Source organism: Pleurodeles waltl, chromosome 4_1 (genome assembly GCF_031143425.1).
Source record: "Pleurodeles waltl isolate 20211129_DDA chromosome 4_1, aPleWal1.hap1.20221129, whole genome shotgun sequence".
Taxonomy (NCBI): domain Eukaryota; kingdom Metazoa; phylum Chordata; class Amphibia; order Caudata; family Salamandridae; genus Pleurodeles; species Pleurodeles waltl.
In genome coordinates, this window is record NC_090442.1 from 55,493,010 (window position 1) to 55,515,916 (window position 22,907).

General features: G+C 52.8%; 7 non-coding genes across 7 annotated transcripts; 5 read left to right on the plus strand and 2 right to left on the minus strand.

Annotated features, from left to right (window-relative positions):
- The first annotated feature begins 1,858 nt into the window (after window positions 1-1,858).
- Window positions 1,859-1,930, plus strand: TRNAR-CCG (transfer RNA arginine (anticodon CCG)). The gene has a single exon. It is a non-coding gene; the product is annotated as a tRNA-Arg (tRNA).
- A 4,415-nt stretch (window positions 1,931-6,345) lies between these two features.
- On the plus strand, window positions 6,346-6,417 carry TRNAW-CCA (transfer RNA tryptophan (anticodon CCA)). Its single transcript has one exon. It is a non-coding gene; the product is annotated as a tRNA-Trp (tRNA).
- A 1,845-nt stretch (window positions 6,418-8,262) lies between these two features.
- TRNAN-GUU (transfer RNA asparagine (anticodon GUU)) lies at window positions 8,263-8,336 on the plus strand. The gene has a single exon. It is a non-coding gene; the product is annotated as a tRNA-Asn (tRNA).
- A 396-nt stretch (window positions 8,337-8,732) lies between these two features.
- Window positions 8,733-8,803, minus strand: TRNAG-GCC (transfer RNA glycine (anticodon GCC)). Its single transcript has one exon. It is a non-coding gene; the product is annotated as a tRNA-Gly (tRNA).
- A 2,030-nt stretch (window positions 8,804-10,833) lies between these two features.
- Window positions 10,834-10,905, plus strand: TRNAR-CCG (transfer RNA arginine (anticodon CCG)). The gene has a single exon. It is a non-coding gene; the product is annotated as a tRNA-Arg (tRNA).
- Window positions 10,906-13,212: 2,307 nt separating this feature from the next.
- Window positions 13,213-13,283, minus strand: TRNAG-GCC (transfer RNA glycine (anticodon GCC)). Its single transcript has one exon. It is a non-coding gene; the product is annotated as a tRNA-Gly (tRNA).
- Window positions 13,284-15,301: 2,018 nt separating this feature from the next.
- TRNAW-CCA (transfer RNA tryptophan (anticodon CCA)) lies at window positions 15,302-15,373 on the plus strand. The gene has a single exon. It is a non-coding gene; the product is annotated as a tRNA-Trp (tRNA).
- The last annotated feature ends 7,534 nt before the right edge of the window (window positions 15,374-22,907 follow it).

A 22,907-nucleotide genomic window follows, 5' to 3' on the forward strand; every position in this document is an offset into this window, starting at 1 on the left:
CTTTTGCTAAGGACAGTGGTTTGGGGCCAGTGTTGTGCTTGACAGAGCACGACATCAGCCTGCTCTCTGGCTGCTCCCGGGAGAAGTGGCTGACAGAAAGCACCCTCCAGACCACCAGCAATCTTGTGTTTCACAACATGCCACTGTCACTGGACTTTCCTTCTGGGAAAGCCTAGTCACTGACCTGGCCAGATTCCCTGTCCTCCCCAAAATCCTGGGGAGAAACGGGCAGAGTTCTGCGCCCTGCGCCCTCTTTCGCGTCCCTGACGCGCTCCCAACGCGCCCTACAGCCCTGGTCGGGCACAGCCCTGGTCGGGCTCATACCACTGGGGCCTCTGCCGAGGAAGAGCCCCGGAAGCCTAGGGCCAGGCCTATTGCACAGGCATCTTAGACCAGGCCATTCCGGGATTGCTGTGTTTCACGTCCTGCCCTTCAACACTCCTGGGAGGGCTTTCCCTGAGAACCCTCATGTCTCTGCCCTCCCAGGAGGCTGTGGTTCTATGCAAAATAGGGGGTGCACCACGGGCCGTCCCCTTTCCTCTCTCTCGCCAATATCTTTCACCAAAGCTGAGCCCTGCAGGTAAATGTATCTATCTGGCTGAGGGGCCAGGGAGGGCCTTTGCCTGCAGTCTTACAAGCCAGAGTGCAGAGAAGGCAGCAGCTCTGGGACCGGGACTCTGCTCAAAGACATATCTAACATGCCACAGTGGAGCTGAGATGGGCAAGACACGTGTCTCACAGGCAGGCAGCACAACAAGACAGTGGCAGGAAACTATGCTAACAAGGAAAGAGAAAAGTCACGTGTCTCGTGGCCTTCCCACCATTAGACAGTAGTCTGCGCAAGAAAACATCCAACAGTGACAGGACAACCAAGCAAATGACAAACGCCGTGCTGAATAAAGTCATCTTACATGACATTTCGTACAAAGGCCCAGATCATGGGGATGATCGCGCAGAAGCAGTAAGTATCAGAGCCACCGAACCTGAGGTGAGTTACACGAGGAGAAAGGGTGACATGGGGACAGGGGCTAGGGGCTCAGGGAACAGCTACCACAATGCAACCTCGGGTGTGGGGATGCCACTCATTGCGGGTACTGCCCTGGGATTTCCTTTTAGAAAGAATCGCTGGTTAAAGTGTAGTGCACAAAAAACCCAACTCCTCGATTACACTATTAGATAACATCCTTTAACTGCCCCACCCACCCTGTGTGAGTCTCACCCACTTCCCGCCTGCTCCCTCTAGTCTGAGAGTTGTATCTCCACAAAAAACACACAGTGGGGCTCAATGAGCTGCTCATGTCTGACATGGACACCTAAGCAGTGCTGGATTCACAACCTGAAAGCCTGCAAAGGAAAGTGTGCCCGGCAGAAGATAAGCTGCCTGGCAACTCAGAACCTTCTTCTAAGAGAAGTAAGACATGTCACAATGGAGTCTAAGCCTACCTGTCTTATGCCAGGACCTTAGAGCTGCAGGCAGGAGCACAAAGGTAAAAACATATATTGAGTCCCAACACGCTCACTGTGGTGGTTGGTGTCTGTGGCGCAATCGGTTAGCACGTTTGACTGTTAACTGAAAGGTTGGTGGTTCAAGCCCACCCAGGGACGTATGCTTTTGCCTACATCAAGTCCTGAATTAAAACACAGCTGTCTGGCTTTGCTCTTAGAGCTCTCGCTTTGCCTGCGTGACATGCTCTATCTCAACATTTCTATCTTCTCTCATCTCTTCACCTCTAGTCATTTCCACCAATAGGACTGGAAACGGGCCACCAAGCCTTCTACTTTAACCACAGGCGTACTGAGGGCCAATAAAAGGCACAGAAGCATTTCTTGATCCGGGGCTGAAAACTGCATGCACAGGGACCTCGTGGCGCAACGGTAGCGCGTCTGACTCCGGATCAGAAGGTTGCGTGTTTAAATCACGTCGGGGTCACTCTTTGACATTTTTTTCCCCACCAAGTCTATATCTCTGACTTCTAAAGCAAAGCCAAAAGAAGGGCGCTTTGCATTGGCCGGGAATCGAACCCGGGCCTCCCGCGTGGCAAGCGAGAATTCTACCACTGAACCACCAATGCTTCACTTACATAGGCTGAGCAGAGAGCCCTGCCGTAGACAGTAGTGATGAGGCCCATGCATTCGCACCTATGAACAAAGTTTGCATGGCAAGCCTTGGACTGCCAAACGTTCACATGCTGATGGCAGGAATCAGATGCAGGAGACTGAAACTATGAATGTTTCTGCTTTTGCTAAGGACAGTGGTTTGGGGCCAGTGTTGTGCTTGACAGAGCACGACATCAGCCTGCTCTCTGGCTGCTCCCGGGAGAAGTGGCTGACAGAAAGCACCCTCCAGACCACCAGCAATCTTGTGTTTCACAACATGCCACTGTCACTGGACTTTCCTTCTGGGAAAGCCTAGTCACTGACCTGGCCAGATTCCCTGTCCTCCCCAAAATCCTGGGGAGAAACGGGCAGAGTTCTGCGCCCTGCGCCCTCTTTCGCGTCCCTAACGCGCTCCCAATGCGCCCTACAGCCCTGGTCGGGCACAGCCCTGGTCGGGCTCATACCACTGGGGCCTCTGCCGAGGAAGAGCCCCGGAAGCCTAGGGCCAGGCCTATTGCACAGGCATCTTAGACCAGGCCATTCCGGGATTGCTGTGTTTCACGTCCTGCCCTTCAACACTCCTGGGAGGGCTTTCCCTGAGAACCCTCATGTCTCTGCCCTCCCAGGAGGCTGTGGTTCTATGCAAAATAGGGGGTGCACCACGGGCCGTCCCCTTTCCTCTCTCTCGCCAATATCTTTCACCAAAGCTGAGCCCTGCAGGTAAATGTATCTATCTGGCTGAGGGGCCAGGGAGGGCCTTTGCCTGCAGTCTTACAAGCCAGAGTGCAGAGAAGGCAGCAGCTCTGGGACCGGGACTCTGCTCAAAGACATATCTAACATGCCACAGTGGAGCTGAGATGGGCAAGACACGTGTCTCACAGGCTGGCAGCACACCAAGACAGTGGCAGGAAACTATGCTAACAAGGAAAAAGAAAAGTCACGTGTCTCGTGGCCTTCCCACCATTAGACAGTAGTCTGCGCAAGAAAACAGCCAACAGTGACAGGACAACCAAGCAAATGACAAACGCCGTGCTGAATAAAGTCATCTTACATGACATTTCGTACAAAGGCCCAGATCATGGGGATGATCGCGCAGCAGAAGCAGCAAGTATCAGAGCCACCGAACCTGGGGTGAGTTACACGAGGAGAAAGGGCGACATGGGGACAGGGGCTATGGGCTCAGGGAACAGCTACCACAATGCAACCTCGGGTGTGGGGATGCCACTCATTGCGGGTACTGCCCTGGGATTTCCTTTTAGAAAGAATCGCTGGTTAAAGTGTAGTGCACAAAAAACCCAACTCCTCGATTACATTATTAGATAACATCCTTTAACTGCCCCACCCACCCTGTGTGAGTCTCACCCACTTCCCGCCTGCTCCCTCTAGTCTGAGAGTTGTATCTCCACAAAAAACACACAGTGGGGCTCAATGAGCTGCTCATGTCTGACATGGACACCTAAGCAGTGCTGGATTCACAACCTGAAAGCCTGCAAAGGAAAGTGTGCCCGGCAGAAGATAAGCTGCCTGGCAACTCAGAACCTTCTTCTAAGAGAAGTAAGACATGTCACAATGGAGTCTAAGCCTACCTGTCTTATGCCAGGACCTTAGAGCTGCAGGCAGGAGCACAAAGGTAAAAACATATATTGAGTCCCAACACGCTCACTGCGGTGGTTGGTCTCTGTGGCGCAATCGGTTAGAGCGTTCGGCTGTTAACCGAAAGGTTGGTGGTTCAAGCCCACCCAGGGACGTATGCTTTTGCCTACATCAAGTCCTGAATTAAAACACAGCTGTCTGGCTTTGCTCTTAGAGCTCTCGCTTTGCCTGCGTGACATGCTCTATCTCAACATTTCTATCTTCTCTCATCTCTTCACCTCTAGTCATTTCCACCAATAGGACTGGAAACGGGCCACCAAGCCTTCTACTTTAACCACAGGCGTACTGAGGGCCAATAAAAGGCACAGAAGCATTTCTTGATCCGGGGCTGAAAACTGCATGCACAGGGACCTCGTGGCGCAACGGTAGCGTGTCTGACTCCAGATCAGAAGGTTGCGTGTTCAAATCACGTCGGGGTCACTCTTTGACATTTTTTTCCCCACTAAGTCTATTTCTCTGACTTCTAAAGCAAAGCCAAAAGAAGGGCGCTTTGCATTGGCCGGGAATCGAACCCGGGCCTCCCGCGTGGCAGGCAAGAATTCTACCACTGAACCACCAATGCTTCACTTACATAGGCTGAGCAGAGAGCCCTGCCGTAGACAGTAGTGATGAGGCCCATGCATTCGCATGGGACACCTATGAACAAAGTTTGCATGGCAAGCCTTGGACTGCCAAACGTTCACATGCTGATGGCAGGAATCAGATGCAGGAGACTGAAACTATGAATGTTTCTGCTTTTGCTAAGGACAGTGGTTTGGGGCCAGTGTTGTGCTTGACAGAGCACGACATCAGCCTGCTCTCTGGCTGCTCCCGGGAGAAGTGGCTGACAGAAAGCACCCTCCAGACCACCAGCAATCTTGTGTTTCACAACATGCCACTGTCACTGGACTTTCCTTCTGGGAAAGCCTAGTCACTGACCTGGCCAGATTCCCTGTCCTCCCCAAAATCCTGGGGAGAAACGGGCAGAGTTCTGCGCCCTGCGCCCTCTTTCGCGTCCCTAACGCGCTCCCAACGCGCCCTACAGCCCTGGTCGGGCACAGCCCTGGTCGGGCTCATACCACTGGGGCCTCTGCCGAGGAAGAGCCCCGGAAGCCTAGGGCCAGGCCTATTGCACAGGCATCTTAGACCAGGCCATTCCGGGATTGCTGTGTTTCACGTCCTGCCCTTCAACACTCCTGGGAGGGCTTTCCCTGAGAACCCTCATGTCTCTGCCCTCCCAGGAGGCTGTGGTTCTCTGCAAAATAGGGGGTGCACCACGGGCCGTCCCCTTTCCTCTCTCTCGCCAATATCTTTCACCAAAGCTGAGCCCTGCAGGTAAATGTATCTATCTGGCTGAGGGGCCAGGGAGGGCCTTTGCCTGCAGTCTTACAAGCCAGAGTGCAGAGAAGGCAGCAGCTCTGGGACCGGGACTCTGCTCAAAGACATATCTAACATGCCACAGTGGAGCTGAGATGGGCAAGACACGTGTCTCACAGGCTGGCAGCACACCAAGACAGTGGCAGGAAACTATGCTAACAAGGAAAGACAAAAGTCACGTATCTCGTGGCCTTCCCACCATTAGACAGTAGTCTGCGCAAGAAAACATCCAACAGTGACAGGACAACCAAGCAAATGACAAACGCTGTGCTGAATAAAGTCATCTTACATGACATTTCGTACAAAGGCCCAGATCATGGGGATGATCGCGCAGCAGAAGCAGCAAGTATCAGAGCCACCGAACCTGGGGTGAGTTACACGAGGAGAAAGGGCGACATGGGGACAGGGGCTATGGGCTCAGGGAACAGCTACCACAATGCAACCTCGGGTGTGGGGATGCCACTCATTGCGGGTACTGCCCTGGGATTTCCTTTTAGAAAGAATCGCTGGTTAAAGTGTAGTGCACAAAAAACCCAACTCCTCGATTACACTATTAGATAACATCCTTTAACTGCCCCACCCACCCTGTGTGAGTCTCACCCACTTCCCGCCTGCTCCCTCTAGTCTGAGAGTTGTATCTCCACAAAAAACACACAGTGGGGCTCAATGAGCTGCTCATGTCTGACATGGACACCTAAGCAGTGCTGGATTCACAACCTGAAAGCCTGCAAAGGAAAGTGTGCCCGGCAGAAGATAAGCTGCCTGGCAACTCAGAACCTTCTTCTAAGAGAAGTAAGACATGTCACAATGGAGTCTAAGCCTACCTGTCTTATGCCAGGACCTTAGAGCTGCAGGCAGGAGCACAAAGGTAAAAACATATATTGAGTCCCAACACGCTGACTGCGGTGGTTGGTCTCTGTGGCGCAATCGGTTAGCACGGTCGGCTGTTAACCGTAAGGTTGGTGGTTCAAGCCCACCCAGGGACGTATGCTTTTGCCTACATCAAGTCCTGAATTAAAACACAGCTATCTGGCTTTGCTCTTAGAGCTCTCGCTTTGCCTGCGTGACATGCTCTATCTCAACATTTCTATCTTCTCTCATCTCTTCACCTCTAGTCATTTCCACCAATAGGACTGGAAACGGGCCACCAAGCCTTCTACTTTAACCACAGGCGTACTGAGGGCCAATAAAAGGCACAGAAGCATTTCTTGATCCGGGGCTGAAAACTGCATGCACAGGGACCTCGTGGCGCAACGGTAGCGCGTCTGACTCCAGATCAGAAGGTTGCGTGTTCAAATCACGTCGGGGTCACTCTTTGACATTTTTTTCCCCACCAAGTCTATATCTCTGACTTCTAAAGCAAAGCCAAAAGAAGGGCGCTTTGCATTGGCCGGGAATCGAACCCGGGCCTCCCGCATGGCAGGCGAGAATTCTACCACTGAACCACCAATGCTTCACTTACATAGGCTGAGCAGAGAGCCCTGCCGTAGACAGTAGTGATGAGGCCCATGCATTCGCATGGGACACCTATGAACAAAGTTTGCATGGCAAGCCTTGGACTGCCAAACGTTCACATGCTGATGGCAGGAATCAGATGCAGGAGATTGAAACTATGAATGTTTCTGCTTTTGCTAAGGACAGTGGTTTGGGGCCAGTGTTGTGCTTGACAGAGCACGACATCAGCCTGCTCTCTGGCTGCTCCCGGGAGAAGTGGCTGACAGAAAGCACCCTCCAGACCACCAGCAATCTTGTGTTTCACAACATGCCACTGTCACTGGACTTTCCTTCTGGGAAAGCCTAGTCACTGACCTGGCCAGATTCCCTGTCCTCCCCAAAATCCTGGGGAGAAACGGGCAGAGTTCTGCACCCTGCGCCCTCTTTCGCGTCCCTAACGCGCTCCCAACGCGCCCTACAGCCCTGGTCGGGCACAGCCCTGGTCGGGCTCATACCACTGGGGCCTCTGCCGAGGAAGAGCCCCGGAAGCCTAGGGCCAGGCCTATTGCACAGGCATCTTAGACCAGGCCATTCCGGGATTGCTGTGTTTCACGTCCTGCCCTTCAACACTCCTGGGAGGGCTTTCCCTGAGAACCCTCATGTCTCTGCCCTCCCAGGCGGCTGTGGTTCTATGCAAAATAGGGGGTGCACCACGGGCCGTCCCCTTTCCTCTCTCTCGCCAATATCTTTCACCAAAGCTGAGCCCTGCAGGTAAATGTATCTATCTGGCTGAGGGGCCAGGGAGGGCCTTTGCCTGCAGTCTTACAAGCCAGAGTGCAGAGAAGGCAGCAGCTCTGGGACCGGGACTCTGCTCAAAGACATATCTAACATGCCACAGTGGAGCTGAGATGGGCAAGACACGTGTCTCACAGGCAGGCAGCACAACAAGACAGTGGCAGGAAACTATGCTAACAAGGAAAGAGAAAAGTCACGTGTCTCGTGGCCTTCCCACCATTAGACAGTAGTCTGCGCAAGAAAACATCCAACAGTGACAGGACAACCAAGCAAATGACAAACGCTGTGCTGAATAAAGTCATCTTACATGACATTTCGTACAAAGGCCCAGATCATGGGGATGATCGCGCAGAAGCAGCAAGTATCAGAGCCACCGAACCTGAGGTGAGTTACACGAGGAGAAAGGGCGACATGGGGACAGGGGCTAGGGGCTCAGGGAACAGCTACAACAATGCAACCTCGGGTGTGGGGATGCCACTCATTGCGGGTACTGCCCTGGGATTTCCTTTTAGAAAGAATCGCTGGTTAAAGTGTAGTGCACCAAAAACCCAACTCCTCGATTACACTATTAGATAACATCCTTTAACTGCCCCACCCACCCTGTGTGAGTCTCACCCACTTCCCGCCTGCTCCCTCTAGTCTGAGAGTTGTATCTCCACAAAAAACACACAGTGGGGCTCAATGAGCTGCTCATGTCTGACATGGACACCTAAGCAGTGCTAGATTCACAACCTGAAAGCCTGCAAAGGAAAGTGTGCCCGGCAGAAGATAAGCTGCCTGGCAACTCAGAACCTTCTTCTAAGAGAAGTAAGACATGTCACAATGGAGTCTAAGCCTACCTGTCTTATGCCAGGACCTTAGAGCTGCAGGCAGGAGCACAAAGGTAAAAACATATATTGAGTCCCAACACGCTTACTGCGTCGGTTGGTCTCTGTGGCGCAATCGGTTAGCGCGTTCGGCTGTTAACCGAAAGGTTGGTGGTTCAAGCCCACCCAGGGACGTATGCTTTTGCCTACATCAAGTCCTGAATTAAAACACAGCTGTCTGGCTTTGCTCTTAGAGCTCTCGCTTTGCCTGCGTGACATGCTCTATCTCAACATTTCTATCTTCTCTCATCTCTTCACCTCTAGTCATTTCCACCAATAGGACTGGAAACGGGCCACCAAGCCTTCTACTTTAACCACAGGCGTACTGAGGGCCAATAAAAGGCACAAAAGCATTTCTTGATCCGGGGCTGAGAGCTGCATGCACAGGGACCTCGTGGCGCAACGGTAGCGCGTCTGACTCCAGATCAGAAGGTTGCGTGTTCAAATCACGTCGGCGTCACTCTTTGACATTTTTTTCCCCACCAAGTCTATATCTCTGACTTCTAAAGCAAAGCCAAAAGAAGGGCGCTTTGCATTGGCCGGGAATCGAACCCGGGCCTCCCGCGTGGCAGGCGAGAATTCTACCACTGAACCACCAATGCTTCATTTACATAGACTGAGCAGAGAGCCCTGCCGTAGACAGTAGTGATGAGGCCCATGCATTCGCATGGGACACCTATGAACAAAGTTTGCATGGCAAGCCTTGGACTGCCAAACGTTCACATGCTGATGGGAGGAATCAGATGCAGGAGACTGAAACTATGAATGTTTCTGCTTTTGCTAAGGACAGTGGTTTGGGGCCAGTGTTGTGCTTGACAGAGCACGACATCAGCCTGCTCTCTGGCTGCTCCCGGGAGAAGTGGCTGACAGAAAGCACCCTCCAGACCACCAGCAATCTTGTGTTTCACAACATGCCACTGTCACTGGACTTTCCTTCTGGGAAAGCCTAGTCACTGACCTGGCCAGATTCCCTGTCCTCCCCAAAATCCTGGGGAGAAACGGGCAGAGTTCTGCGCCCTGCGCCCTCTTTCGCGTCCCTGACGCGCTCCCAACGCGCCCTACAGCCCTGGTCGGGCACAGCCCTGGTCGGGCTCATACCACTGGGGCCTCTGCCGAGGAAGAGCCCCGGAAGCCTAGGGCCAGGCCTATTGCACAGGCATCTTAGACCAGGCCATTCCGGGATTGCTGTGTTTCACGTCCTGCCCTTCAACACTCCTGGGAGGGCTTTCCCTGAGAACCCTCATGTCTCTGCCCTCCCAGGAGGCTGTGGTTCTATGCAAAATAGGGGGTGCACCACGGGCCGTCCCCTTTCCTCTCTCTCGCCAATATCTTTCACCAAAGCTGAGCCCTGCAGGTAAATGTATCTATCTGGCTGAGGGGCCAGGGAGGGCCTTTGCCTGCAGTCTTACAAGCCAGAGTGCAGAGAAGGCAGCAGCTCTGGGACCGGGACTCTGCTCAAAGACATATCTAACATGCCACAGTGGAGCTGAGATGGGCAAGACACGTGTCTCACAGGCAGGCAGCACAACAAGACAGTGGCAGGAAACTATGCTAACAAGGAAAGAGAAAAGTCACGTGTCTCGTGGCCTTCCCACCATTAGACAGTAGTCTGCGCAAGAAAACATCCAACAGTGACAGGACAACCAAGCAAATGACAAACGCCGTGCTGAATAAAGTCATCTTACATGACATTTCGTACAAAGGCCCAGATCATGGGGATGATCGCGCAGAAGCAGTAAGTATCAGAGCCACCGAACCTGAGGTGAGTTACACGAGGAGAAAGGGTGACATGGGGACAGGGGCTAGGGGCTCAGGGAACAGCTACCACAATGCAACCTCGGGTGTGGGGATGCCACTCATTGCGGGTACTGCCCTGGGATTTCCTTTTAGAAAGAATCGCTGGTTAAAGTGTAGTGCACAAAAAACCCAACTCCTCGATTACACTATTAGATAACATCCTTTAACTGCCCCACCCACCCTGTGTGAGTCTCACCCACTTCCCGCCTGCTCCCTCTAGTCTGAGAGTTGTATCTCCACAAAAAACACACAGTGGGGCTCAATGAGCTGCTCATGTCTGACATGGACACCTAAGCAGTGCTGGATTCACAACCTGAAAGCCTGCAAAGGAAAGTGTGCCCGGCAGAAGATAAGCTGCCTGGCAACTCAGAACCTTCTTCTAAGAGAAGTAAGACATGTCACAATGGAGTCTAAGCCTACCTGTCTTATGCCAGGACCTTAGAGCTGCAGGCAGGAGCACAAAGGTAAAAACATATATTGAGTCCCAACACGCTCACTGTGGTGGTTGGTGTCTGTGGCGCAATCGGTTAGCACGTTTGACTGTTAACTGAAAGGTTGGTGGTTCAAGCCCACCCAGGGACGTATGCTTTTGCCTACATCAAGTCCTGAATTAAAACACAGCTGTCTGGCTTTGCTCTTAGAGCTCTCGCTTTGCCTGCGTGACATGCTCTATCTCAACATTTCTATCTTCTCTCATCTCTTCACCTCTAGTCATTTCCACCAATAGGACTGGAAACGGGCCACCAAGCCTTCTACTTTAACCACAGGCGTACTGAGGGCCAATAAAAGGCACAGAAGCATTTCTTGATCCGGGGCTGAAAACTGCATGCACAGGGACCTCGTGGCGCAACGGTAGCGCGTCTGACTCCGGATCAGAAGGTTGCGTGTTTAAATCACGTCGGGGTCACTCTTTGACATTTTTTTCCCCACCAAGTCTATATCTCTGACTTCTAAAGCAAAGCCAAAAGAAGGGCGCTTTGCATTGGCCGGGAATCGAACCCGGGCCTCCCGCGTGGCAAGCGAGAATTCTACCACTGAACCACCAATGCTTCACTTACATAGGCTGAGCAGAGAGCCCTGCCGTAGACAGTAGTGATGAGGCCCATGCATTCGCACCTATGAACAAAGTTTGCATGGCAAGCCTTGGACTGCCAAACGTTCACATGCTGATGGCAGGAATCAGATGCAGGAGACTGAAACTATGAATGTTTCTGCTTTTGCTAAGGACAGTGGTTTGGGGCCAGTGTTGTGCTTGACAGAGCACGACATCAGCCTGCTCTCTGGCTGCTCCCGGGAGAAGTGGCTGACAGAAAGCACCCTCCAGACCACCAGCAATCTTGTGTTTCACAACATGCCACTGTCACTGGACTTTCCTTCTGGGAAAGCCTAGTCACTGACCTGGCCAGATTCCCTGTCCTCCCCAAAATCCTGGGGAGAAACGGGCAGAGTTCTGCGCCCTGCGCCCTCTTCCGCGTCCCTAACGCGCTCCCAACGCGCCCTACAGCCCTGGTCGGGCACAGCCCTGGTCGGGCTCATACCACTGGGGCCTCTGCCGAGGAAGAGCCCCGGAAGCCTAGGGCCAGGCCTATTGCACAGGCATCTTAGACCAGGCCATTCCGGGATTGCTGTGTTTCACGTCCTGCCCTTCAACACTCCTGGGAGGGCTTTCCCTGAGATCCCTCATGTCTCTGCCCTCCCAGGAGGCTGTGGTTCTATGCAAAATAGGGGGTGCACCACGGGCCGTCCCCTTTCCTCTCTCTCGCCAATATCTTTCACCAAAGCTGAGCCCTGCAGGTAAATGTATCTATCTGGCTGAGGGGCCAGGGAGGGCCTTTGCCTGCAGTCTTACAAGCCAGAGTGCAGAGAAGGCAGCAGCTCTGGGACCGGGACTCTGCTCAAAGACATATCTAACATGCCACAGTGGAGCTGAGATGGGCAAGACACGTGTCTCACAGGCAGGCAGCACAACAAGACAGTGGCAGGAAACTATGCTAACAAGGAAAGAGAAAAGTCACGTGTCTCGTGGCCTTCCCACCATTAGACAGTAGTCTGCGCAAGAAAACATCCAACAGTGACAGGACAACCAAGCAAATGACAAACGCTGTGCTGAATAAAGTCATCTTACATGACATTTCGTACAAAGGCCCAGATCATGGGGATGATCGCGCAGAAGCAGCAAGTATCAGAGCCACCGAACCTGAGGTGAGTTACACGAGGAGAAAGGGCGACATGGGGACAGGGGCTAGGGGCTCAGGGAACAGCTACCACAATGCAACCTCGGGTGTGGGGATGCCACTCATTGCGGGTACTGCCCTGGGATTTCCTTTTAGAAAGAATCGCTGGTTAAAGTGTAGTGCACAAAAAACCCAACTCCTCGATTACACTATTAGATAACATCCTTTAACTGCCCCACCCACCCTGTGTGAGTCTCACCCACTTCCCGCCTGCTCCCTCTAGTCTGAGAGTTGTATCTCCACAAAAAACACACAGTGGGGCTCAATGAGCTGCTCATGTCTGACATGGACACCTAAGCAGTGCTGGATTCACAACCTGAAAGCCTGCAAAGGAAAGTGTGCCCGGCAGAAGATAAGCTGCCTGGCAACTCAGAACCTTCTTCTAAGAGAAGTAAGACATGTCACAATGGAGTCTAAGCCTACCTGTCTTATGCCAGGACCTTAGAGCTGCAGGCAGGAGCACAAAGGTAAAACATATATTGAGTCCCAACACGCTCACTGCGGTGGTTGGTCTCTGTGGCGCAATCGGTTAGTGCGTTCGGCTGTTAACCGAAAGGTTGGTGGTTCAAGCCCACCCAGGGACGTATGCTTTTGCCTACATCAAGTCCTGAATTAAAACACAGCTGTCTGGCTTTGCTCTAAGAGCTCTCGCTTTGCCTGAGTGACATGCTCTATCTCAACATTTCTATCTTCTCTCATCTCTTCACCTCTAGTCATTTCCACCAATAGGACTGGAAACGGGCCACCAAGCCTTCTACTTTAACCACAGGCGTACTGAGGGCCAATAAAAGGCACAGAAGCATTTCTTGATCCGGGGCTGAGAACTGCATGCATAGGGACCTCGTGGCGCAACGGTAGCGCGTCTGACTCTAGATCAGAAGGTTGCGTGTTCAAATCACGTCGGGGTCACTCTTTGACATTTTTTTCCCCACCAAGTCTATATCTCTGACTTCTAAAGCAAAGCCAAAAGAAGGGCGCTTTGCATTGGCCGGGAATCGAACCCGGGCCTCCCGCGTGGCAGGCGAGAATTCTACCACTGAACCACCAATGCTTCACTTACATAGGCTGAGCAGAGAGCCCTGCCGTAGACAGTAGTGATGAGGCCCATGCATTCGCATGGGACACCTATGAACAAAGTTTGCATGGCAAGCCTTGGACTGCCAAACGTTCACATGCTGATGGCAGGAATCAGATGCAGGAGACTGAAACTATGAATGTTTCTGCTTTTGCTAAGGACAGTGGTTTGGGGCCAGTGTTGTGCTTGACAGAGCACAACATCAGCCTGCTCTCTGGCTGCTCCCGGGAGAAGTGGCTGACAGAAAGCACCCTCCAGACCACCAGCAATCTTGTGTTTCACAACATGCCACTGTCACTGGACTTTCCTTCTGGGAAAGCCTAGTCACTGACCTGGCCAGATTCCCTGTCCTCCCCAAAATTCTGGGGAGAAACGGGCAGAGTTCTGCGCCCTGCGCCCTCTTTCGCGTCCCTAACGCGCTCCCAACGCGCCCTACAGCCCTGGTCGGGCACAGCCCTGGTCGGGCTCATACCACTGGGGCCTCTGCCGAGGAAGAGCCCCGGAAGCCTAGGGCCAGGCCTATTGCACAGGCATCTTAGACCAGGCCATTCCGGGATTGCTGTGTTTCACGTCCTGCCCTTCAACACTCCTGGGAGGGCTTTCCCTGAGAACCCTCATGTCTCTGCCCTCCCAGGAGGCTGTGGTTCTATGCAAAATAGGGGGTGCACCACGGGCCGTCCCCTTTCCTCTCTCTCGCCAATATCTTTCACCAAAGCTGAGCCCTGCAGGTAAATGTATCTATCTGGCTGAGGGGCCAGGGAGGGCCTTTGCCTGCAGTCTTACAAGCCAGAGTGCAGAGAAGGCAGCAGCTCTGGGACCGGGACTCTGCTCAAAGACATATCTAACATGCCACAGTGGAGCTGAGATGGGCAAGACACGTGTCTCACAGGCACAACAAGACAGTGGCAGGAAACTATGCTAACAAGGAAAGAGAAAAGTCACGTGTCTCGTGGCCTTCCCACCATTAGACAGTAGTCTGCGCAAGAAAACATCCAACAGTGACAGGACAACCAAGCAAATGACAAACGCCGTGCTGAATAAAGTCATCTTACATGACATTTCGTACAAAGGCCCAGATCATGGGGATGATCGCGCAGCAGAAGCAGCAAGTATCAGAGCCACCGAACCTGGGGTGAGTTACACGAGGAGAAAGGGCGACATGGGGACAGGGGCTATGGGCTCAGGGAACAGCTACCACAATGCAACCTCGGGTGTGGGGATGCCACTCATTGCGGGTACTGCCCTGGGATTTCCTTTTAGAAAGAATCGCTGGTTAAAGTGTAGTGCACAAAAAACCCAACTCCTCGATTACACTATTAGATAACATCCTTTAACTGCCCCACCCACCCTGTGTGAGTCTCACCCACTTCCCGCCTGCTCCCTCTAGTCTGAGAGTTGTATCTCCACAAAAAACACACAGTGGGGCTCAATGAGCTGCTCATGTCTGACATGGACACCTAAGCAGTGCTGGATTCACAACCTGAAAGCCTGCAAAGGAAAGTGTGCCCGGCAGAAGATAAGCTGCCTGGCAACTCAGAACCTTCTTCTAAGAGAAGTAAGACATGTCACAATGGAGTCTAAGCCTACCTGTCTTATGCCAGGACCTTAGAGCTGCAGGCAGGAGCACAAAGGTAAAAACATATATTGAGTCCCAACACGCTCACTGCGGTGGTTGGTCTCTGTGGCGCAATCGGTTAGCGCGTTTGGCTGTTAACCGAAAGGTTGGTGGTTCAAGCCCACCCAGGGACGTATGCTTTTGCCTACATCAAGTCCTGAATTAAAACACAGCTGTCTGGCTTTGCTCTTAGAGATCTCGCTTTGCCTGCGTGACATGCTCTATCTCAACATTTCTATCTTCTCTCATCTCTAGTCATTTCCACCAATAGGACTGGAAACGGGACACCAAGCCTTCTACTTTAACCACAGGCGTACTGAGGGCCAATAAAAGGCACAGAAGCATTTCTTGATCCGGGGCTGAGAACTGCATGCACAGGGACCTCGTGGCGCAACGGTAGCGCGTCTGACTCCAGATCAGAAGGTTGCGTGTTCAAATCACGTCGGGGTCACTCTTTGACATTTTTTTCCCCACCAAGTCTATATCTCTGACTTCTAAAGCAAAGCCAAAAGGAGGGCACTTTGCATTGGCCGGGAATCGAACATGGGCCTCCCGCGTGGCAGGCGAGAATTCTACCACTGAACCACCAATGCTTCACTTACATAGGCTGAGCAGAGAGCCCTGCTGTAGACAGTAGTGATGAGGCCCATGCAATCGCATGGGACACCTATGAACAAAGTTTGCATGGCAAGCCTTGGACTGCCAAACGTTCACATGCTGATGGCAGGAATCAGATGCAGGAGACTGAAACTATGAATGTTTCTGCTTTTGCTAAGGACAGTGGTTTGGGGCCAGTGTTGTGCTTGACAGAGCACGACATCAGCCTGCTCTCTGGCTGCTCCCGGGAGAAGTGGCTGACAGAAAGCACCCTCCAGACCACCAGCAATCTTGTGTTTCACAACATGCCACTGTCACTGGACTTTCCTTCTGGGAAAGCCTAGTCACTGACCTGGCCAGATTCCCTTGCCTCCCCAAAATCCTGGGGAGAAACGGGCAGAGTTCTGCGCCCTGCGCCCTCTTTCGCATCCCTAACGCGCTCCCAACGCGCCCTACAGCCCTGGTCGGGCACAGCCCTGGTCGGGCTCATACCACTGGGGCCTCTGCCGAGGAAGAGCCCCGGAAGCCTAGGGCCAGGCCTATTGCACAGGCATCTTAGACCAGGCCATTCCGGGATTGCTGTGTTTCACGTACTGCCCTTCAACACTCCTGGGAGGGCTTTCCCTGAGAACCCTCATGTCTCTGCCCTCCCAGGAGGCTGTGGTTCTATGCAAAATAGGGGGTGCACCACGGGCCGTCCCCTTTCCTCTCTCTCGCCAATATCTTTCACCAAAGCTGAGCCCTGCAGGTAAATGTATCTATCTGGCTGAGGGGCCAGGGAGGGCCTTTGCCTGCAGTCTTACAAGCCAGAGTGCAGAGAAGGCAGCAGCTCTGGGACCGGGACTCTGCTCAAAGACATATCTAACATGCCACAGTGGAGCTGAGATGGGCAAGACACGTGTCTCACAGGCACAACAAGACAGTGGCAGGAAACTATGCTAACAAGGAAAGAGAAAAGTCACGTGTCTCGTGGCCTTCCCACCATTAGACAGTAGTCTGCGCAAGAAAACATCCAACAGTGACAGGACAACCAAGCAAATGACAAACGCCGTGCTGAATAAAGTCATCTTACATGACATTTCGTACAAAGGCCCAGATCATGGGGATGATCGCGCAGCAGAAGCAGCAAGTATCAGAGCCACCGAACCTGGGGTGAGTTACACGAGGAGAAAGGGCGACATGGGGACAGGGGCTATGGGCTCAGGGAACAGCTACCACAATGCAACCTCGGGTGTGGGGATGCCACTCATTGCGGGTACTGCCCTGGGATTTCCTTTTAGAAAGAATCGCTGGTTAAAGTGTAGTGCACAAAAAACCCAACTCCTCGATTACACTATTAGATAACATCCTTTAACTGCCCCACCCACCCTGTGTGAGTCTCACCCACTTCCCGCCTGCTCCCTCTAGTCTGAGAGTTGTATCTCCACAAAAAACACACAGTGGGGCTCAATGAGCTGCTCATGTCTGACATGGACACCTAAGCAGTGCTGGATTCACAACCTGAAAGCCTGCAAAGGAAAGTGTGCCCGGCAGAAGATAAGCTGCCTGGCAACTCAGAACCTTCTTCTAAGAGAAGTAAGACATGTCACAATGGAGTCTAAGCCTACCTGTCTTATGCCAGGACCTTAGAGCTGCAGGCAGGAGCACAAAGGTAAAAACATATATTGAGTCCCAACACGCTCACTGCGGTGGTTGGTCTCTGTGGCGCAATCGGTTAGCGCGTTTGGCTGTTAACCGAAAGGTTGGTGGTTCAAGCCCACCCAGGGACGTATGCTTTTGCCTACATCAAGTCCTGAATTAAAACACAGCTGTCTGGCTTTGCTCTTAGAGATCTCGCTTTGCCTGCGTGACATGCTCTATCTCAACATTTCTATCTTCTCTCATCTCTAGTCATTTCCACCAATAGGACTGGAAACGGGCCACCAAGCCTTCTACTTTAACCACAGGCGTACTGAGGGCCAATAAAAGGCACAGAAGCATTTCTTGATCCGGGGCTGAGAACTGCATGCACAGGGACCTCGTGGCGCAACTGTAGCGCGTCTGACTCCAGATCAGAAGGTTGCGTGTTCAAATCACGTCGGGGTCACTCTTTGACATTTTTTTCCCCACCAAGTCTATATCTCTGACTTCTAAAGCAAAGCCAAAAGAAGGGCGCTTTGCATTGGCCGGGAATCGAACCCGGGCCTCCCGCAGGGCAGGCGAGAATTCTACCACTGAACCACCAATGCTTCACTTACATAGGCTGAGCAGAGAGCCCTGCCGTAGACAGTAGTGATGAGGCCCATGCATTCGCATGGGACACCTATGAACAAAGTTTGCATGGCAAGCCTTGGACTCCCAAACGTTCACATGCTGATGGCAGGAATCAGATGCAGGAGACTGAAACTATGAATGTTTCTGCTTTTGCCAAGGACAGTGGTTTGGGGCCAGTGTTGTGCTTGACAGAGCACGACATCAGCCTGCTCTCTGGCTGCTCCCGGGAGAAGTGGCTGACAGAAAGCACCCTCCAGACCACCAGCAATCTTGTGTTTCACAACATGCCACTGTCACTGGACTTTCCTTCTGGGAAAGCCTAGTCACTGACCTGGCCAGATTCCCTGTCCTCCCCAAAATCCTGGGGAGAAACGGGCAGAGTTCTGCGCCCTGCGCCCTCTTTCGCGTCCCTAACGCGCTCCCAATGCGCCCTACAGCCCTGGTCGGGCACAGCCCTGGTCGGGCTCATACCACTGGGGCCTCTGCCGAGGAAGAGCCCCGGAAGCCTAGGGCCAGGCCTATTGCACAGGCATCTTAGACCAGGCCATTCCGGGATTGCTGTGTTTCACGTCCTGCCCTTCAACACTCCTGGGAGGGCTTTCCCTGAGAACCCTCATGTCTCTCCCCTCCCAGGAGGCTGTGGTTCTATGCAAAATAGGGGGTGCACCACGGGCCGTCCCCTTTCCTCTCTCTCGCCAATATCTTTCACCAAAGCTGAGCCCTGCAGGTAAATGTATCTATCTGGCTGAGGGGCCAGGGAGGGCCTTTGCCTGCAGTCTTACAAGCCAGAGTGCAGCGAAGGCAGCAGCTCTGGGACCGGGACTCTGCTCAAAGACATATCTAACATGCCACAGTGGAGCTGAGATGGGCAAGACACGTGTCTCACAGGCTGGCAGCACACCAAGACAGTGGCAGGAAACTATGCTAACAAGGAAAGAGAAAAGTCACGTGTCTCGTGGCCTTCCCACCATTAGACAGTAGTCTGCGCAAGAAAACATCCAACAGTGACAGGACAACCAAGCAAATGACAAACGCCGTGCTGAATAAAGTAATCTTACATGACATTTCGTACAAAGGCCCAGATCATGGGGATGATCGCGCAGAAGCAGCAAGTATCAGAGCCACCGAACCTGAGGTGAGTTACACGAGGAGAAAGGGCGACATGGGGACAGGGGCTAGGGGCTCAGGGAACAGCTACCACAATGCAACCTCGGGTGTGGGGATGCCACTCATTGCGGGTACTGCCCTGGGATTTCCTTTTAGAAAGAATCGCTGGTTAAAGTGTAGTGCACAAAAAACCCAACTCCTCGATTACACTATTAGATAACATCCTTTAACTGCCCCACCCACCCTGTGTGAGTCTCACCCACTTCCCGCCTGCTCCCTCTAGTCTGAGAGTTGTATCTCCACAAAAAACACACAGTGGGGCTCAATGAGCTGCTCATGTCTGACATGGACACCTAAGCAGTGCTGGATTCACAACCTGAAAGCCTGCAAAGGAAAGTGTGCCCGGCAGAAGATAAGCTGCCTGGCAACTCAGAACCTTCTTCTAAGAGAAGTAAGACATGTCACAATGGAGTCTAAGCCTACCTGTCTTATGCCAGGACCTTAGAGCTGCAGGCAGGAGCACAAAGGTAAAAACATATATTGAGTCCCAACACGCTCACTGCGGTGGTTGGTCTCTGTGGCGCAATCGGTTAGCGCGTTTGGCTGTTAACCGAAAGGTTGGTGGTTCAAGCCCACCCAGGGACGTATGCTTTTGCCTACATCAAGTCCTGAATTAAAACACAGCTGTCTGGCTTTGCTCTTAGAGATCTCGCTTTGCCTGCGTGACATGCTCTATCTCAACATTTCTATCTTCTCTCATCTCTAGTCATTTCCACCAATAGGACTGGAAACGGGCCACCAAGCCTTCTACTTTAACCACAGGCGTACTGAGGGCCAATAAAAGGCACAGAAGCATTTCTTGATCCGGGGCTGAGAACTGCATGCACAGGGACCTCGTGGCGCAACTGTAGCGCGTCTGACTCCAGATCAGAAGGTTGCGTGTTCAAATCACGTCGGGGTCACTCTTTGACATTTTTTTCCCCACCAAGTCTATATCTCTGACTTCTAAAGCAAAGCCAAAAGAAGGGCGCTTTGCATTGGCCGGGAATCGAACCCGGGCCTCCCGCAGGGCAGGCGAGAATTCTACCACTGAACCACCAATGCTTCACTTACATAGGCTGAGCAGAGAGCCCTGCCGTAGACAGTAGTGATGAGGCCCATGCATTCGCATGGGACACCTATGAACAAAGTTTGCATGGCAAGCCTTGGACTCCCAAACGTTCACATGCTGATGGCAGGAATCAGATGCAGGAGACTGAAACTATGAATGTTTCTGCTTTTGCCAAGGACAGTGGTTTGGGGCCAGTGTTGTGCTTGACAGAGCACGACATCAGCCTGCTCTCTGGCTGCTCCCGGGAGAAGTGGCTGACAGAAAGCACCCTCCAGACCACCAGCAATCTTGTGTTTCACAACATGCCACTGTCACTGGACTTTCCTTCTGGGAAAGCCTAGTCACTGACCTGGCCAGATTCCCTGTCCTCCCCAAAATCCTGGGGAGAAACGGGCAGAGTTCTGCGCCCTGCGCCCTCTTTCGCGTCCCTAACGCGCTCCCAATGCGCCCTACAGCCCTGGTCGGGCACAGCCCTGGTCGGGCTCATACCACTGGGGCCTCTGCCGAGGAAGAGCCCCGGAAGCCTAGGGCCAGGCCTATTGCACAGGCATCTTAGACCAGGCCATTCCGGGATTGCTGTGTTTCACGTCCTGCCCTTCAACACTCCTGGGAGGGCTTTCCCTGAGAACCCTCATGTCTCTCCCCTCCCAGGAGGCTGTGGTTCTATGCAAAATAGGGGGTGCACCACGGGCCGTCCCCTTTCCTCTCTCTCGCCAATATCTTTCACCAAAGCTGAGCCCTGCAGGTAAATGTATCTATCTGGCTGAGGGGCCAGGGAGGGCCTTTGCCTGCAGTCTTACAAGCCAGAGTGCAGCGAAGGCAGCAGCTCTGGGACCGGGACTCTGCTCAAAGACATATCTAACATGCCACAGTGGAGCTGAGATGGGCAAGACACGTGTCTCACAGGCTGGCAGCACACCAAGACAGTGGCAGGAAACTATGCTAACAAGGAAAGAGAAAAGTCACGTGTCTCGTGGCCTTCCCACCATTAGACAGTAGTCTGCGCAAGAAAACATCCAACAGTGACAGGACAACCAAGCAAATGACAAACGCCGTGCTGAATAAAGTAATCTTACATGACATTTCGTACAAAGGCCCAGATCATGGGGATGATCGCGCAGAAGCAGCAAGTATCAGAGCCACCGAACCTGAGGTGAGTTACACGAGGAGAAAGGGCGACATGGGGACAGGGGCTAGGGGCTCAGGGAACAGCTACCACAATGCAACCTCGGGTGTGGGGATGCCACTCATTGCGGGTACTGCCCTGGGATTTCCTTTTAGAAAGAATCGCTGGTTAAAGTGTAGTGCACAAAAAACCCAACTCCTCGATTACACTATTAGATAACATCCTTTAACTGCCCCACCCACCCTGTGTGAGTCTCACCCACTTCCCGTCTCACCCACTTCCCGCCTGCTCCCTCTAGTCTGAGAGTTGTATCTCCACAAAAAACACACAGTGGGGCTCAATGAGCTGCTCATGTCTGACATGGACACCTAAGCAGTGCTGGATTCACAACCTGAAAGCCTGCAAAGGAAAGTGTGCCCAGCAGAAGATAAGCTGCCTGGCAACTCAGAACCTTCTTCTAAGAGAAGTAAGACATGTCACAATGGAGTCTAAGCCTACCTGTCTTATGCCAGGACCTTAGAGCTGCAGGCAGGAGCACAAAGGTAAAAACATATATTGAGTCCCAACACGCTCACTGCGGTGGTTGGTCTCTGTGGCGCAATCGGTTAGCGCGTTCGGCTGTTAACCGAAAGGTTGGTGGTTCAAGCCCACCAAGGGACGTATGCTTTTGCCTACATCAAGTCCTGAATTAAAACACAGCTGTCTGGCTTTGCTCTTAGAGCTCTCGCTTTGCCTGCGTGACATGCTCTATCTCAACATTTCTATCTTCTCTCATCTCTTCACCTCTAGTCATTTCCACCAATAGGACTGGAAACGGGCCACCAAGCCTTCTACTTTAACCACAGGCGTACTGAGGGCCAATAAAAGGCACAGAAGCATTTCTTGATCCGGGGCTGAGAACTGCATGCACAGGGACCTCGTGGCGCAACGGTAGCGCGTCTGACTCCAAATCAGAAGGTTGCGTGTTCAAATCACGTCAGGGTCACTCTTTGACATTTTTTTCCCCACCAAGTCTATATCTCTGACTTCTAAAGCAAAGCCAAAAGAAGGGCGCTTTGCATTGGCCGGGAATCGAACCCGGGCGTCCCGCGTGGCAGGCGAGAATTCTACCACTGAACCACCAATGCTTCACTTACATAGGCTGAGCAGAGAGCCCTGCCGTAGACAGTAGTGATGAGGCCCATGCATTCGCATGGGACACCTATGAACAAAGTTTGCATGGCAAGCCTTGGACTGCCAAACGTTCACATGCTGATGGCAGGAATCAGATGCAGGAGACTGAAACTATGAATGTTTCTGCTTTTGCTAAGGACAGTGGTTTGGGGCCAGTGTTGTGCTTGACAGAGCACGACATCAGCCTGCTCTCTGGCTGCTCCCGGGAGAAGTGGCTGACAGAAAGCACCCTCCAGACCACCAGCAATCTTGTGTTTCACAACATGCCAATGTCACTGGACTTTCCTTCTGGGAAAGCCTAGTCACTGACCTGGCCAGATTCCCTGTCCTCCCCAAAATCCTGGGGAGAAACGGGCAGAGTTCTGCGCCCTGCGCCCTCTTTCGCGTCCCTAACGCGCTCCCAACGCGCCCTACAGCCCTGGTCGGGCACAGCCCTGGTCGGGCTCATACCACTGGGGCCTCTGCCGAGGAAGAGCCCCGGAAGCCTAGGGCCAGGCCTATTGCACAGGCATCTTAGACCAGGCCATTCCGGGATTGCTGTGTTTCACGTCCTGCCCTTCAACACTCCTGGGAGGGCTTTCCCTGAGAACCCTCATGTCTCTGCCCTCCCAGGAGGCT